This window comes from Pinus tabuliformis, chromosome 6 (genome assembly GCF_031772625.1).
Source record: "Pinus tabuliformis cultivar Carrire ecotype Pingquan chromosome 6, CPIR1, whole genome shotgun sequence".
Classification (NCBI taxonomy): domain Eukaryota; kingdom Viridiplantae; phylum Streptophyta; class Pinopsida; order Pinales; family Pinaceae; genus Pinus; species Pinus tabuliformis.
This window is the reverse complement of record NC_142292.1, coordinates 289,457,307-289,476,895: the sequence shown is the minus strand read 5'-3', so window position 1 is coordinate 289,476,895 and position 19,589 is coordinate 289,457,307.

The following is a 19,589-nucleotide window of genomic DNA, read 5'->3' as shown; positions in this document are numbered from 1 at the left end:
TCAGCGCAGGTACAAGGAGGAGCAGTTGACATTCAGCGCAGATGCTCAGTGGAGCAGCTGACATGATCCAAAAATAGCCTGTTTTTGAGTGTTTTCAGGTGGAGAACTGATAGGAAGTGCTGTGGTTTGCTGACCTTGTTCCTCTAGGGGTAAGAACAAAATGTTTAGGGACTTTGGATCCCTGTAATTATCGACATTTCATGCTCCATTCTGTGAGGCACAAAAATGTCTATAACAATATGAATACTGACTTGCTCATATTTACGCTAGTTCCTTCATATATGAATGTTGTTTAGGAATCCTTGACTGCTCCTATATAAATGTTCATTCACCTTCCCTCTGTTAGCATAATGAGAGCTACATAGTTGCCTTTCATTCACTGACCTTCGTTCCATCTTTATTCCAGCTCGATATTGTTTTATGTGTAGCTATCCTGCTCTGTATTCCTCTTGTGACCAAGAAAACGCAACAGCAAGCCTAATCCACGACTCCATGCCCAATGGTTTGAACTTCTCACACTATGCATCCCAACTCTGTTTGAAAGAATTGTTGGAAATAATACTGAGACGGGGGGGTGAATCAGTATTATCAGATCAATGAAACTTTTTCAATGCTCAGAAACATATACGCTACTTCAGTTAAGTGAACCGGCGTGTACATGCAACTGTGTCTAAAGAAACCAGCGTATAACCATAAATCTTATAATTCAGTTAGTTTATCTTCAGTTAAATGCATTAGGACATTATTCACTATATTAAGAGTAAACAGATGTAGTATAACAGAACAGATCATCACACAAAAGCCACACACATGAACACCATGATATAAGGTGGAAACCCAATGTGGGTGAAAACCACCTGCTGCAAGTCGTCTCTATCTTTCTTTAATAAGAACTTCAGTTTACAATCTTTTGTACTGGTGCAGCCTTATACCAGTACGCAGGCTACAACCTGCAGAAGGCTTCAACCTTCTCTCGTTCTCCAAACTTCCTTGGAAGGGAGCTCCAACCCCCTTTGCTCTTGTACTAGCTAAGATACTAGTACGTAGGTGCAGGCCTACAATCTTCTTTCCTTCAGGTACCACTTTTCATACATTTTCAGACTGGATATTCTTGAAGCACAACATTACAATCTGAAGACCACAATTCATTCAACTTTCATAGCAGATTACAAAACAACCAATACTCGCATCAGCGATCTTTGAATCACTGAACCACTGAAACCCTGTCAAACCCAGTCACCAGAACACAGAGCAGACTACAGAACTCTGCAATAACAGTTAGACCCAGCTGCAACCCAAAAATCAAGCTCCAAAAGATATACGCTACTTCAATGAAGGCAACCCGCGTATACACGCGGTTTTACCGAAGACAACCTGCGTACAGATCTAAAAATAACTTTTCATAACTTGCAGCTGTACCAGATATCAGTTATACCCAGAATATAACATTGCGTCAGTATGCAGATCTAGAAATACGCATAATCAACCATATAAAGATAGTTCATTTCAAACCATTTGATCCCGATCTCTCCTTAGATCTTGTTCTCCATCAACCGATGAGATCTCTCCTTAGCTCAGATCAAGCAGTACATCATCAACCAATAACCTACATACTGGATCTCATACTTCATCAGATATTCAAGACTTTTCAGATACACTTGCCTAATGATTTCCTTCTCCTTATATAGCCTTAGGCCTTGTTCAATACCAAGAGCCAAAACCATAGAAATCCAATACCATCATCTTCAAAACTAGGGATCAACACGTCCGTCGAGACACCAAGGTCCAAAACCATAGGCACAACTTCCAAGGAATAACCGCCGTGGACCAAAGATAAGTTTTCCACATACACGCGCTTTTACTGAAGCCAACCAGTGTGTACACGCGACTTGGTATATAGCGAACCTGCGTATACGCGACTTGGTATATAGTGAACCTGCATGTATACGCGACTTGGTATATAGTGAACCAGCGTGTATATATTTTTCTTCATACTTGTAGACTGAGCATCAATTCCTTGCTGCTATCCTTCTGCACTATGATTTGTTATCAGTGTGATTTGCCATCAAGGACAATACTTGTCTCATAATGCCAACAAGAATCCTCCATGCCACCAAAATCAAAACAAAACCCAAGATAATCATAACTAGCCTAAAATCAACCCAAAACAAAGCTAAATTATAAAGAGAGAGCCCTCTCTGATTGCAGGTAGGCTAGGACCTGCAGTCCAAAGATTGGTTTGTGGTTACCTCGGCCGTATCCTTTAAGGAGCTTTAAGGACAACCTGAGTGATAACATCGGGATGCCATCAAAGAGCAGAACTACCCTGTCAAAAGCTATGAGGACAAATACATAAAGTGGACCACGCTACGGCAAGGACGGGACCAAGATGTGCCAAAGTTCACAAACATTTTTCATACCCTTCACACACAGTTGAGTATCAAAGATTCTGAGCTGCATCTGGTACTCAAATACTGCGGCTGCCTACACAGATACATCTAGGAAGAGATGGAGTTTCTGAACATCTCGTCGTTCGGCACAGCGTACCAATATGCTGTCAAAATCGAGCAAAAGTTCAAACAGAAGAAGAGAGAATTTGGATCTGCGAATCCGAAGACCAAAGGACAAAGCCAAGGTGGGGTGACCCAAGACATCACGTCAAAGCCACAAGATAAGAAAAACACCACGAAGTCAAAGAAGGACATAGGAAAGTGATGTGAGTTCCATAAGAGCCCCACTCACAACACAAGTGAGTGTCGGACGAAGCAGTTGCTGGTGGGTGAGTTGAAGGCTTTAGAATCAAATGCTTGTTCTGACCCTGAGTGAGAAACTGAGAAGGGGAATGGCAAAGGAAAGTATATCATTGATGCAGAAACTAGCATCACTATTTCCACTGCCAAGATCTAGAAGAATGAGCCCGAAGATCTAAAGGAGGGGGAGCGTTTTTTCCACTCACAGATATGGGTGAAGGGTTCGCCGCTGCAATTCATTATTGACAGTGGGAGCCAAAAGAACCTCATTTCAGTAGAGGTTGTGAAGCAGTTGGGCCTACCGACTACACCACACCCGTAGTCGTACAGTACCGGGTGGCTTCACCAAGGACGAGATATCTGAGTCCGCCAGTAATGCCTCCTTCCCTACAACATCAAACCCTTCACAGACGAGGTATTGTGTGATGTTACACCTCTGGATGTTTGTGATGTATTATTAGCCTAGCCATACTTGTGGAGGCGAGATGCTATGTATGAGTCAAGGCATCACACTATCAGTATTTCTTTGTGTGGTTCATTATACAAGATACCGAAGGTAGCCCCACCTATCGCCACCTCTTTGATCACTGCCAAGAAAGGCATCAAGCTCATCTCCCAGGCTAGGAAATTCATTTTCCATCTGGTTCACTACCAAAGTAAGGGGAAGATCATCACCACATCCCTGACCCCCACGAAGGGTTCCTCCACGCAACAGCAACAAAAAAGGGATACGGTCATGATAGAACATAGGAACAACTTCTCCTCACCCACAGGGGTACCACACAAGCTTCAGGTGGGCAACAAAGTCTAGTTGCATCTATAGAAAGAATGCCTTACAAGGGCCCAACAGAAGCTCCGACCACACCGACATAGTCCTTACACCATTACCAAGGCTGTGGGAAATAATGCTTTGGAGCACATCATTCCTCCATTCCTTCACATGCACCAAGTGTTCAATGTGTACCACCCTCGACCATGCTTCCCACCATTACTGGACACATCCGAGATTGCATAACAGCTCACCAGGGACCAAGTTCAGTAGATGGAGGAACTCAATGCAATGGGGACCATTGCTTCCTAAGGGGGGCGAATGATCCAAGCTGATGTTTGTGGCCACATACCTATCCCACTTGGACCCCCAGAACTGTCTCTTTCAATTTTTCAGTTTCCGTAATTGTAACACAATTTACTATTTTTAGCAGTTTTTCAGGTCCTGATCTTCCGGAGCCGTTTTGAGGCCCTAACCAACGTTTTTTGGGAAATCTGGGAGAAACATGGACCCATGTTTCTCTTCCAAAAGTTGTAGTGCTCGAATAGATCTTCCTAACAAGCTACTGTATGCGTCAAAAACGGAGATTGTATGCCAAAGTTACGACCCTAGGAAGTTGATGTACCAACTTACCCAAAACAGGGCCCACAATTTCGCGTTTCATCTTCTAGGGTTAGGTTTTGGTATGTTAAGGTTTTCCATTGTTTCTCAACAATAAATAGGCCTTCGAGCCTCATTGTAACACAGAGTTTAGAGGCATGTAGCCACCACATCTCTTCTCAGAGATAAGCTACCATCGCCCTAGCTCGTTTATTTCCATTTTCGTTTGTAAGCATATTTCAGTCTTTTAGATTAATAAAATGAAGTATTATTTCTGCTGCATATCTCTATTTATGGTTATCTCTGTAATTTTTTGCATTCCTGTTTAAATCCGGATCAGGTACTGAGGAGTACTTGAAAGCCCTTTCGTTTCCCATTCTTGTGAACTGCTCATGTATTCTGTCAGTTATGAATGTGGCAAAGTCACAAATAGTTGCAGGAGGTTGTCCTGGGGTAAAGATGGACATGAAAACTAGGATGATTTCATCAATGTACTCACTTGTGGAGTAACCCAAAACACAAGATATCATGGATACAATATTTTGGCCCCAAGGAGAAAATATAGTTGCTACATATGGAGGGGGGTCTTTGGGGGTATACTTCTCTTTTATGATGAAGGTTTGGATCAATTAGGCCAATCTTGCAAAGTTGAGTTTGGGATATAAGTCTAATAGTTCTCTAATTGAAAGGAGAGTTAGGTTTGGCCCTGGTTGGAGCTGCAGCATCTCATTGATGGACTCAGGAGTGATGGCGAAAAGGACTTTTTGGTCATCAGACATGATGGTTTTGTGACTAGGGACGTATCAAGCATAGCACATATGTACAATTTCGGGAAAAATGTGGACTTGGGGAAACTGGTGCTTGGCCAAATTTGACTCCCAAAGGAAATTTCATCAGCATGGTTCAGGAACTTGTCCCTACTTTGGCAATGTATTTTGAGCAGGAGCTTTATGGCAGTGGTATCTTTTATCTGGAAATATCTATCAGCTAAGGGAAGGTGGTCCAGGTCCAAATGGGGTGTGGAGATGGGTCTCACGCTCAATGTAGTAGGGGCAGCAATAATTTGGCTCTTGTGGATTCGAATTAGGCTTGCTCGAGGTTGAATTGGGGTTTTCAGAGGTAGTTTGGCAGTTTCAAGGTTTGCAGTATGGAGTCTATTAGAGTAATTTCAATTAAGTTTTAAGTTTAACAAAATACTCAATGACTGGTCTAACTTGAAATTGACAGGGAACTTGGTGAGTTCAGGTTTAAATACCTAAAATTGAGGCAAATTGACTCTAAGCAGGGTAACTGGTAGCTGCAATTGGTCAAAGGGTGCTTATGGAGGCTACACGGTTGATTGGGTGGTCTATGGCATTCTCTGGAGGGAAATTTGCATGTGGGTTGACGGCTTCGATGTTTTGCAGGTGTTGTGCATGCGTATAGAAGCTTGCAGGCGAAAATTTAGCGAAAAGGACATTTTTGGGGCTTTTTGGCTTTTATATGGAAAAAAAGTTTTTTGGCGGGTATGGGTCAATAGTGACTAATTTGTCACGTAGCGGGGAGGCGGTAAGCGGTTAAGTTCGCACCGCTTATGCACGTCGGGTGGTAATTGGGAGGGACCGCCCAATTCCACTCAACAACTGACACATCACCAGGGCGGTCTAATGGAAAACAGCTTTTTTGTGTGTGTATCATATGGCAGATGATCCCGCCTGAAATGGTTTCTGGGGCATTGGATCTGGGCCTTCAAATCAGATGGTGGTCGGGGTGCGATTGCGCGCGGAGGTTAATGGGTGGCCCGATGGTCACCTTAAATATGGCGGTATCGGGATTAATGGTGGATTAAGGAGGGATTAGGCCATCGGGGTGGTTAGCAGAGGGCTTAATCAAGATTTTTCCTAACTTAATCGCAGATCAATTAGTTAGTGGGTTTTAGTCAGGTTTGATGTATCTTATAGTTTATATTTAAACTAGGGTATAAGGATAAGTTTATATAGGAAATTAATATATACGGGAAAAGGGTTATTAATGGGAATTAATATATAATAGTTAGAAGTTAAAATGAAAACATTGGAAATGAATAGCGCTAAGCATAATGTGTTTTTTGTGATTTGTTTTTTTTCGCATATATGCTTTATAACTTAGGCTAAGTTGTTTTTGTGGGTTTTTATATGAAAGGGGAATTTACATGGGGGTGATTACTTTCCTAGGCAAATAATGTTTTAACATTAGGAAAATGGGTTTTATTAGGGAAATAAATGAAATGAAGGGAGGATGAATATTTATGAGGGGAATTTGGTAATTGGTATCCATAAGTCATTGGGCCAATGGTCCAGTCCCTCCATAAGTCAGAGAAATGCTCTGAGCCCCTTTGACTTAAAGTTTTTCAGTACTTAGAACTTTATTATGGGAAATTAGTTAAATATATAGGTAAAATGAATGGGGGAAGTTAATCAATTGACCTTGAAATCCATCTTCATGCTTGATTGACCATTTACATTTGAAACATATGATGAGATGATAAATATGCTTTTTGCCCTATCATCATATTTCTGCAACCTTTCTTCTACTTACCCATCTACTTGTCCTACCATTTTTTCTTCACTTTATTAGGGTGCATTTAAACTAGCAACCCTTATCAAAACATTTTCTTTTCTTTTCACAAAGAAAACTATCTAATTCTATCACTATATCATCCAAGGGCTCAGATTAAACTGATGAGCTCCTTTTATTTTACTCTACCTAATCTAATGATCTGCTAAGATTAAATGGTTTGGTCAAATTTTATTCTCTAACTATCAACATGAAATTTAAAGCATGGCATAATCAAGATTAAATTGTTTAATTACCCTAGATTGTGGCATGAATCACAAGTTGCGCACAGTCATTATTTTGCATATTGTAAATAGTAGTGGCATTTAGAGTTGCACACTTTCATGGTCTCTTTTTGTTTTTTGGGGTTCATATTTTTCACTTTTTTGGACCTTTTTCTTTGTTATTTTTGTCCTTTAGTTTTTCTTTTAGGACATACCCTCTTTTCATTTTTTATTTTTCAATATGGAAAACATTTGCAGAAAGCCAAGGTATGTACATATTACAAGGCTTAACCTTAGCCATTCAAAAGTATGAGTCCTATTGGTATTGGAACCTAACAGCTCCTTCCTCCCATTTATGAGCGATTCCGATTATTAGTTTCTCTTCTAACCTCATGCATTAGGGGTCATATGTTATAACCCTAATTTCCACTCCATTATAGTGAGAGAGACCCATGTTCAACTTACCTTAGTTGCTAGCCATAATGCATCACCTTCCACCCTTGGTTTTACTTATATTGGTCTTACAAGGGAATTATTCCATGTTAAAAGGGTGAAATTACATAATTGAGTATATTCTCATAATTATTTTGTCACAATTTTATAATTATGAGATAATAATTATTTCATAATCTCATAATTGAGAAAACAGTTTTATGGTTTGTCATTCCCAAGGAGATCAACTTGACCCACTTGTGTATGAGTTGGCTAGGGGTTGATTATTGTAGAATTTTTGTAACTTTCCAAGCCCCTATGCATCTAGATGCATTCTCCTAGGGATATAATGAACCTATATAATCTCACCTTATCAATAGGAAAGGGGCTAGATCTAGCAAGATAGCCATTATTATAGTCAAAGAACATTGTCTTTGAGGGAGGCTAAGGAGACTAGGATATCAAGTTGGAGGAGAAGCTTCTCTTGTGACTGCAAGGCAGGTTTTCTTTTTTTGGTGGTATCTGAATGTAGATCTATCATATCATGATTTATAGGGTCAAGTTCTTTGAGTGGAAGCAGGTTATTTGACATCGGACTCAACGTCCTACACCAACCTACAAGGGTTCAAGTGCATCTTTCGGAACCATTTACTTAATATGATATGCATGAATAAGATGTATGATTAAGGTATTTATTTTATCTGTGTACACTTACACACACATTTTCTAGGTAGACTTGAGGAAAATTCTACTAAGTTAAAAGTAGCCTATCTCTATAGGTCAAAATTTCCTATAATGGGGAGCCTAGGAACTTTCTAAAATACTTTAGGATATGATCTTGCAATAAGATTTATCCTTTTTCTATCTTGAAACCTAAGAATTCAATCTCATTTTTTCGAACTTCCCTATTTATATTAGAAAGTACCATGCCATGATTGAAAATTATATCACGGAAATGATACAAATGATTTTACATATTCTTGGAACATATTGTTATAACATCAATATAAAGAATTATCTATGAATATTCTCTAAAAATGCATTTCATTATTTACTACAACTCACTAGGATATTTTTCAATACCTTCTACTATTAATTTCCGTGAGGAACTACAAACATTGTATTTTCTCAATCTTTTGGAGTGATGTCGATCTGATAAAAGCTAGACTTTAGATCAAACTTCTTGAATATTGTTTTCTTTTAAATTTTTTGCAACAAGAAACACCTGTTCGGAAATGGAATCAAATATCCTATAACACTTTATTTAGAGGATTATAGTTTAGAACTAACCTTGGTTTTCCTCTTTTGTTCTTTGAGTTCTTATTAGCATTAAAATATTTTCATGCTCAAGCACTTTTGGTGGGCTCTATTAATCACTTTTTTAGTAGATCACTTATTTTTTCCTATTAAGTTTTAAACCCTAATAGGCTCATCAAAATTATTGCAGCCTTTTGTATGCTTACATTTACCAAGAGATTATATGGAAGAGGAACATAGTATTTCTCCATGTGCTAAAATGCATTAAGATTCTTTAATGCACATTCTATTATGATATTTTTTGCAATTGGAGCCAATTGTAACACCCTCCTCCCACATCCACCCAAGTAATCGTGCCAACCAGGGTAAACATTAGACAAGAGGCTACTATGATCAGATTCGACCTCCTATGTGACCTTAAGGAAGTGGAATCGACGAAAACATCACACACAACCAACGAACATCAACTCCAGGATCCTTAGGAGACATGTCAGCCACTCAGACAGCCTATCCTTGGGTCCCACTGTTGTTCTGGATCTCTTAAGCCATAATCGCTCTCATTCTATAGGCAAGGGAGTGACAAGAGACCCAAATTCACTCTCACAAGCTTTCCTGCCAGCAACCTGAGACAAAAGTTTCCAGTTATGTGCCAACGACCTCAAGATTCAAGCCATTTTTTCAGGTTGAGTTCCCAGACCACTACCCAGAATGGAGTGATATATTAGAATCAATAAAAATATAGGGAAACAATGACGAAAAAGAAATAAGTTGAACAAGAACTTAATCAGACCCCTACTAGTGATACCAAGCATTTCGTTAAACATATCATCAACATGTAACCTATAGGAGTAAACAACAAAACTAAGTGTAGAGATGTCATACTTATCTGAGAATCGCTATGAACCGTTGTTACCTCATGTCATTTGTTTCATTATCATCTATTAGGCCATAAATACATGATCCATTCATTTACAAGTAAAAACATGATGAGAGCCATACATAGTTGTTGTCATAAAATATCCATATAACCAACATAATAGGAACAAAAATTCCATAAACATATGCGCCATCAAAATCCACATATACATCAGTGCATTTACACACGAAAATCAAGGGAATGAATTTATTATTAGTGAATGCAATAAACCAACTGGAGATGGGACTACCATGTTCCACCCCACCATAGAATGGTTGAGACAAATCTCTCTTGAGTCATTCACCCCCATGCCATATTCCAAGCATGAATGTGGGACTCAAACCAAAAGAACCAACCAAGGCATACCGAGGCTAAACCACCTCACCCTCATCAATGGAAACTAGGCTTTATTGTAATCCATCTCGGATCACTAGGCCAACACAATGAACACATCATAATAGGATTTACCATGATCTCCACCTGATCACTAGGCCAAATAAGCACGGATGCCACCAGATTTCTCCACGTGCACATGAGGAATTTTCCTGTCTCCTAGTGTTAAGGGAAAAGTTCCCCTAGGGTTTTGGGCTGATACCCTAGCAGACTAAAAGCTGTCTATACAGGGAAACACACATTCCATATAGCCATGATGCTAATATAAGCAAACTATACGATAAGGGGCGTACCTAGGGGTCCTTCGTTTGAGAAGATCCTTCCATGGTCCAAACCCTTCTTGGAGTTCCTTTTGCTCCTTCAACCTGCAAAACAATCAATTCAAGAAAGTATAACAGTATATGGACTAAACATCATAAAGAAATCATCTTCATAATATATTGAAAGGTAGTTAGTTATGTAATTAAACAACCATTCATACATGAATCATAACACGGATATCATAAACATGAAGAAGATTTATGTCAAGAACAAAGACAAGTGTTTCTTTTATTATAGACTAATAAAGTACAGAAAGGAATAATTTCACCTGATTCGTCCTTTCGCAGGCTCCAAGCGAAACCGTCCTCTGGATTCGTCCAGTCTCAAGCCTTTAACAAATTCCTTCCATGACTTACTCCATGATATCGCAAGTAGTAAATAGACATCATCACACAAGGAAACAAGGGTTTTCTGTAAATGGGGGAAGTGCAGGAGGCACTAGGATCTTCAGACCTGGTCAGGGAAATCTCAGCATAATAACCTTTCTCTCTCTTCTCTCCTCCCTTAGGCCTTCCCATTGAAGCCTTTTTATACTTCTCCCAAAGTAGTTTTTTAGTTGGGAATTCGTTGGGAACAGTTGGGCCACGGGCACTAACAGGTGATCAGCAGGTAAAGCCCATGATCTCCCCCCGAAATTAAGGAGATTTAATTTTTTTAAGTGTTTTAAGACATATACGTAGGTTGGGTATACACAAACCCGCATATACACGCATTTAGCTCAGGGCAATGTCGCGTATAGGGAATAAAACATTGTTTTTTAAATTTTGGACCAGGTCTGGAAGGAGGGGTTGCCCTGGGCCATGAGTGCAGCATCACAAACCCCAAAAGTGAGATTTGGAGCTATAACACCTAGTCTCTCAAGCTTTACCACAATCCAAACCTGGATCACTAGTCCCTAAACTAAGACCCACTCTTCAGGTTTTACCGCATATTGCAAACCCAAGATTACTAAGCCCAACGGAGAGAAAACCACCTCTCTGCTTTACCATATATTTTGTCATTCACCAGCAAGGATTCCTAGGCCATCCAAGGCAACACAAAATCCATATTTACTGCAACCCACAGTCCAGCTCAAGGGTTACTAGGCCATGTGTTCTATCATTTCCTAGATCCACCTCACTCAGCTTCGAATCCATTCAGAAATCTATCTCAACCAAAACATGAGAACCCCATCACACCATGGCTATCCAGAAATGGCAAGGCTAGGCTGAAAAAACTGTCACACCTCGAAAACTGATGCCATGATATAAAAGAACCACATGCAATCCCACGCATGCCAAATCTAGCAAGGAAAATATGCATGCAAGTCAATACCTCCAATAAATCCTATTGTAACTACTTGATCATGTCTTTCCTTGCTTGATCCTTGCTTCCTCTTTCCTTATTTTCCTTTCTTGCTCCAATGCCATAATGCTCCAAGAAAACTCTAAGTGTCCAAGAGTATGAGAGAGCGAAAGAGAATAATGAGAGAGCTCCAAACTCAACTTACAAAAGGTTACACTAAAAAATATTTCTCATTGATCCTCAGAACCCTTTTTATCAAAGAGGCCTCTATTTTCTTCATTTTCCATCATTTTCCTTTAATTTCCTCCTCACATGAAACCTATCACCTGTCACCTTCCTTTTCTCCTAATTTCCATTATTTTCATAAATAAATGTGCTAAAAATGCCATTTTTCCATTCCAAAGCCTGAGTCATTGCCTTTGCCAACTTCCTTAGCCATAAACAACCAAATGAACACCCACACCAGGATGTCCTGCCCAACATTCAGCTTCGAATACGTGTCCCATCAACCATGGTCTTATATATTTTTACATGAGTTTTTTTTAACCAAGCCAGTTACAGAACCCTCCTCCTTGGGGGGGACACCATCCTCAGTGTTCAATGACACCTATAACCAATAAGACTGCAGGAAAAAAAATAAATAAATAAATAAATACTGCCCATGGATCTTTATAACATAGTTCATCGTAGTATTTACAATGAATGACTTTCTCAAAATTAAAACATCATGACAACATGAAGAGATAACAACCATATCGCATACTAGAGCTTTATAACACATCTCATTATAGTATTTACAATAGCCACATATACACAAATGCACATTTTCTAAACCAGCCAATAAAAGGATACGATGCCTGCATCTGCAAAAAGGGAATCCAAAGACTCACGCCTCCACCCTAAAATTAATGCCAGGATTCACCTCCTTCCCAAGAATTCTAGAATCCACTGCAAATTCAAATCTACATCTAATGTCCAATGCTACAATCCTACGCCACTTGTCCTCTTAGTGAATAGTTACTGGCTCATTATTCCAGGGGACACTCCCAATGTGCATCTGATTCCATATGGTAATGCTAATGACTAAAACAAATATATCCATTACCTTCCCTTCTCTTCTACATAGTCCCTCGAGAAATTTAGTCACCCCCTTCTGTGCAGTCACTCACCTTCCAAGTTCCCCAAAACCCCCTGACCTGGGTGATCCATCCCTTGGAAATTTTCCTCACATCGGAAGATCAAACAACCAAAGCATATATCTGCATCAAATCCATCATACCAGTCATAGCATTCTCATGGAAATTAATGGACACTATTGGGTACCAGTTTCCCACAATGGCCCTGCTCCTGAAGTACTCTACCAGCATACTACTGCCTATTCCAATTTATTTTGTTTCTACTACCAATTCTTGCAGTTGGTTTCAACCACCCAACTAGGCATGTTCATGCATTCCTATTCCAAGCACATAATTTCCATTATATTCAAATAAATTTAAATAACCTCAAATCATACCTCATTGGTAGTTCATCAATAAGGTACACTTGCAATCCTATTTACTTCCTACCACAACAAGTCAAACTAGCATATTTGACCAAATCAACATGTATAAAAATATCACATCAGGTTAGCTCAATACACAACCAGCATAGATCAACATCATAAATCACACGTAACCATCATAAAATAGAATCATAGATCACATATAATCATCATATACCATAGTCATAAATCACCTGCATAATAAAACTAAATAGAATGTTGATACTTATCCTTTCATCAATCCTTAACTTCTACTTTGTCTTTATTCCGTACACACTCCGAATCGATTGCCACACCAAACAAACACCCAGTGCCTTCTCCTAAACCATGTGCATGTACACATAGTGTGCATCACACACATACAATCACACACTGCATACAACACCATGCAATACATGCACCTACACCTGACATACAACACATACACCTACACCCAGTGTACAACACAACATAAATATGTATATAGAGTGCAACACAACAAGTACGCATGTCACGCCACCACAACTACACAATACACATACATAGTACAGCATGCCCGCAGCACAACATGTACGAAATGCACTCAATCCCACATGTACACCAGTACCACATATACAAAGCACCACCTGCACAACGTGTGCACAACATCACATGTACATAGTACCACCTGCACAATGTGTACACAATGCCTCATGTACACTACACCACTATAAAACGTGTACACAATACCACTTGTACATAGTACGACATGTATACACCACATGTACACAGTGCCACATGCACGACATGTACACAACACCACCTACACACAGCACCATTTGTACAACATGTACACAACACCACATTCCCATAGCGCCACTTGTACAATCATGCACACAACACCATATGTACATAGCACCACATGTACAACATGCATGCAACACCACATGTACATAGCACTGTATATCCAACATGTACATAGAATCATCTATACATAGCACCGCATATCCAACATGCACAGAGCACCATATGCACACAACACCGCATATACACATGCACACAATACAATATGTACACAACACCACATATCTATCATGTACATAGCACCATCTATACCCATTAATACATATGCACAACACTATTGGTACCATCCTATACATAACATTGCATAAACAACATGTACACATGCTATGTATACACAACGCAGCATGCGCACGATATCACAGATGCAACACGTACGACATATACAACATATACAGAACAATAGAACCACACATCCAAAACCACACTGTCCATACCAAGTAACCTTGCTTCTAGTGTATCATTCATGCTTGTCCCAACATGCCGCAAACCACACTACTTCGTTTCGCTGATGTATCCTTCCACATTACCTGTCATAACATAAACATAGGCATAATACAAGCATATAATATCAATTCATAACCACATGATACTGAACTCATATATTTGATGTGACCACTCTTCCAACTTGATTCCTCATAGCCAGGAACCTCTTCCTGCCATTCGCCTGCGTAAGCAATCATTCCTCCAAAAGGATGATTCCTAATGACCCCGTCAAACAGTGACATAGATACATGGATACATGCATATATATACATAAACATTAGCATAAAACAATCATGGTCCTGTCAGACAATGATATACATACATACATGCATGTATATATATAAACATTAGTATAGTCATGATCACAACGAAATTGCCATATATTATAAAGTCTAGGTTAGAAAACTTCCTTATTTGTGCACAACATTGAGAAAAAGCATTCCCAACTTAGCCAAGGCATCCAACACCTCAAGTCCATTTACTTTACCTTTTCTAGTTACCTTTCACATGTCTATACTGTCACCGTATTTTTACCACTATGGACAAACCAGTCCAACCAACTGTCATAGTCTTACCTTCCGTTGCGCTTACTCATGCACGGAGCTTTATCTAAGTCTTACATTACATATCAGGTACCATACAGCTCTCCCCAAGGTCCATTAACTTTCCTTTTCTCAAACAATTCCCAAGACTCAAAACATAAAAGGAAATACCAAGAAACAACCAAGAAGAAAACCATCGAAACCAATAACAACATGACACCACAATAGAGTAGCATAGCTATGCACCAAACACACGCAAAATCAAAAATCAAGTGCAACAATCGCAAAATACCGAAGTCACAAGTCTAACCACATACACCATGACTCAATCCCCATGGTTCCCAAGGAAAGCTCAACTAGATTTTTCTTCAAAATTTCATGGCAATTTCTTTACCATGCAATCTCCTGCATCATACTGCCATAAACACATAACTGGTAGTGCATAAAAAAATATACCAATACACTAGATACCTCATCTTTTTGTGCCAAGCACGTTTCCTTATAGCTAAACACATCCATGCCATCTCTTAAGGGACTCCAATTCCCTTCACAAATCCACTTATAACTAGAGACTAGCTAATATACATGTCAATTACATGTCCATGAATATAGCACATATCCACATAATTTCAAACAAATCAAGGTTAATAATACTTCATGTGTGCAGAGTACTCATTTATTTGGAATTAGGGTTTCCAAACATAGCCAAAGTAATTAGGCAAGAATTCTTGCCCAATTCCTTTCCTTTACCTTTTTACGTTGCTGCAATCAAGGCTTACTATGTATTGTCACATCACCCAACTGTTAATTATATAAACACAGCAACTATTACCTTATCACACTAATACCAAGCATGTTTCCTGCAACTTCTCACACATGTCAACCACATGTTCCAAATAACAAGACAATCATATCTATTAATTTGAAATCAACTTTTACAAATAATCATGTCATAACCCATAATCAACTCATAGTCATTAGACATAATGTTATAACTGTCAACTACATTCAAGTACATACCAACTCTCTCAACACATATATGTTAGTACAATAATCTTAAAACAAAACCAACTGAACACATACTCATATTATGAAATTCATCAATCATTCAACCAACTTGCAAACATACCATGTTAAATAAATTAACTAGATGACATAATGTTACAGGTCTATTTGGGCACATCACTTCCGACGATCAAATCAGTACACTTAGGACTCATCAAACCCTAATTCAGTTGCTACATGCCCTAAACAAGTCATCAAATTGAATGCTTTCATCCATGAAAGTTTCCTAGTTTGAAACCCTGCTAAAATGCCTCCTTGGGACACCAGCACAACCTTGGCCAGGGGTAACTACGTTGCAGAGAAGGTAGGCCCATTCATACCTGCACTGTAGTGAACTTAGGCCCACTTTGACCTGCGCTGGGTGGAATGAGAGAAATTTGCATATTGTTCTAGGAATGTTCCTTGATTCTAGATCATTCTAGAAGGATCCCATCTCTTATCTCATCCTATGAGCTCGAATTTGGATAGGTTATGGATCAATTAACCTCCTATCCTCTCATCCCTTGCTCCATGGAAACTAACTCCAATTTTGGAAGGCCATTCAATACCCAATTTATGACAAAACCACCTCCATTTCCCTATAAATTGAGCACTCATCATAGTGATCAAGGGGCTAGAATCTAAAGATTGTAAGGAAATACTGTTGGTTTGAGATTTCAATTCATGCCAAGTAATGTTATGCTGCTGGATTGGTGAGCTTTTGGTGTGACAATAGTTGGAATGAAGCTGGATGAGTGACACGGGATCGAACCGCATTGGGTGAAACTCTTCCTTCTACATTAATAAAATTGTTTATTCCTTTTCTCATATTCTTTTTCATATCTATGATGATTATGTGTTTCAATGTCTTTGATTCCATTGGTTTATAGTAGATAGATCATGTATGCTTTGATCGTTGTTGTTTCTGTTTCTGTTGACACAGGTACCAATTGAGCGGATTCAGTTCAAGTGGGAGCGATGGGAGAAATTCAAAGGAGATCAAGGAAGCGAAAGACTACAAGTAAGTTCCTTCATCTCATCTATCTACTATAGGAAAAGGTTAAACTACTTTCTTTCTATTGTTCTAAGTGTAGCTACCCACTTAGGGAAAATGTGTTTATCCATAGATACAAATTCCATATAACAAATTGGCGACTCTGCCGGGGATCAAACCCAGAACCTCTGGTTTCGCATAATGTGAATCCCATGAGTCTATACCTGACCAATCACAGGTAAAGGAAACAGTTGACCCAATTTCACCCTCAGTTAATCATACCTTTCCCATAGAGAGTGAGTATGGTACCACTTAGGTCCTTTTTGTTTCTTCAGATTCCAATGATCTTGGAGGCAACCCTCCTGTTCCATCAAGATAGGAGGAAAATCCTTCCGTTCTTACGGTACCCCCTCCAAGTATTCTGGTCACTTCCTTTGATTAGAATCGACTAGCAGGATGTCATCTTCCTTCTTATGTGCCTTTCCATATCATAGTAAAGGTTTATAATATGATTGTACCTAGCATTATTATAGATGAAGGTGCATCTATGAGTATCCTTTCCTCCACTGCTTGGCAGGTGCTTGGTTCACCACCACTTGTGCCTGTTACCTAGAATCTATTGGCTTTTAACAAAGGAACCAGTCAACCATTAGGGATCCTTCCTCAGTTGCCTATTACTTTGGGAGGAAAATTTTTTTATCTCAATGTGATGGTAATCCCAGGCCCTTTATATTACAATTTACTTCTTGGGTGCGACTATGTTTATGACATGGGAGCTATTGTTTCAACACTCTTTTAAGTGATGTGTTTCCTGCATGAAGGTAGGATTGTCATCCTTAACCAACTTTCATTTCCCAGCCCAAATATGGCTTCCAGTCAACCATCTTCCCTAAATGGTCCTTTTGTCCCAATGGTATCTTCCCTGCCACGGGTCAATTATGTAGCAACCTGTTCCATGCCTACATCAACTGACGATCAATTCTATGATGTTGTGCATTATGTACTGGTCACATTGGAACCAAATCTCTCTAATGGATTCCTTGCTACGTATCCCTTCCAAAGTTTTGTTCTCTCGTCTGATGAGAACCTATTGGAAGTCATGACCTCTTATGGGTCGTGATCAAGTAATCATGAGGATAGTTCCTGGTCTTGTGTCAACCTCGTTAAAAAATAAAACAAGGAATATGAGGATAGTTCCTGGTCTTGTGTCAACCTTGTTGAAAAATGAAATAATGAATATGAGGAGAGTTCCTAGTCTTGTGTCAACCTTGTTAAAAAATGAAACAAGGAATATGAGGATAGTTATTTTACTATGTCAACCTCATTAAAAAATGAAATAGGTCCCAGAGCATAGTTCCTTGCCTTATGTCAAGCTCATTAAAAAATGAAACAAGGTACCCTGAGCATAGTTCCTTGTCTTGCATCAAGCTCGTTAAAAAATGAAACAAGGAATCTGAGTAGAGTTCCTTGTCTTGTGTCAAGGTCATTAAAAAATGAAATAAGGTCCCCTGGAACAAAGTTCCAATCTAAGTCTTTGATTAGATCTCGTAAAATCCTAGTTAAGTCTTTCACTTGAGCTCATAAATGAATCTTCATTCCATCCACCTGATATCCACAAGTAGTCTACTTAGGTGAATGTAATCAAGCTTGGGGAGCATGCACCTAGAATTGAGTCATCATGCTAGGGGCATGTAAACCAATCCAAGCATAGTTTTTTGTTTCAAGCTTGTGTAAACATGAACTGAATCCAAGCATAGTTCCCTATGGTTCAAGCTTGTGTAAAAGTGAACCCATCTCCATTTTAACCCTCATTATTACCATTCTATCAACCTCTTCCATCATATGAGCCTTGGGTTTTCTCCTTCCATTGTCACTATCTACTTGGCCGATCATACGCTTTCACTTGGTTGTTTTACCCTTTTTGAGGAATAGTTGCAATGAGTGGTCTTATTAGCCAGCCTATTCACATAAATCAACATGTTTTGAGAAGTTCCAACATCACCAGAACCAATTTCTATCCTAAACACCACTCATTCCTCTAAGATGAGTCACCTTTAAGCTCTTTTTTGACTCATAAAAAATGAAAAGATCGTCGAGTATTTTCCTTTTTGGCTCTTTAAAAGAAAATAAAAACAGGGGTTCTACTTTCAAGCTCTTTTCCAACTCTTTAAACACAAAAATATTGTTGGGTGCTTGTCCTTTCCATATCGTAAACGGATTGGAAACAATGCCTGCTAAGTATAAGTTTAACCCTTTTCTGGACTGAGATAGATTACTTACGAAAAAGGAATACGTTGATCGAACATGGTCAATAGGTTCTCTCTTGTATTATTTTACGCTTTTTTAGACTTGAGAGACAAATTTACGAAAAATAACTTGTGGAGTTTTCTTTTTGTCCCTTTTCAAACTCTCTAAACATGAAAAGGACCAAGTTCTCATTATCGTTAAACTCGTTAAAACATCAAATAGCGAAAAACTTGTCCATCATGACAAGACCGAGTTTCACCTTTGCTAGACTCATTAAAACATCACATAGCGATGGATTCACCCGAAGGGTGGAATTATACTACAAGCATATGTTATCCTCCTCAAGCTTGTTAAAAAATAAAGAGGTACTAGTCAGCAATAACTAGGGAAAATGGGA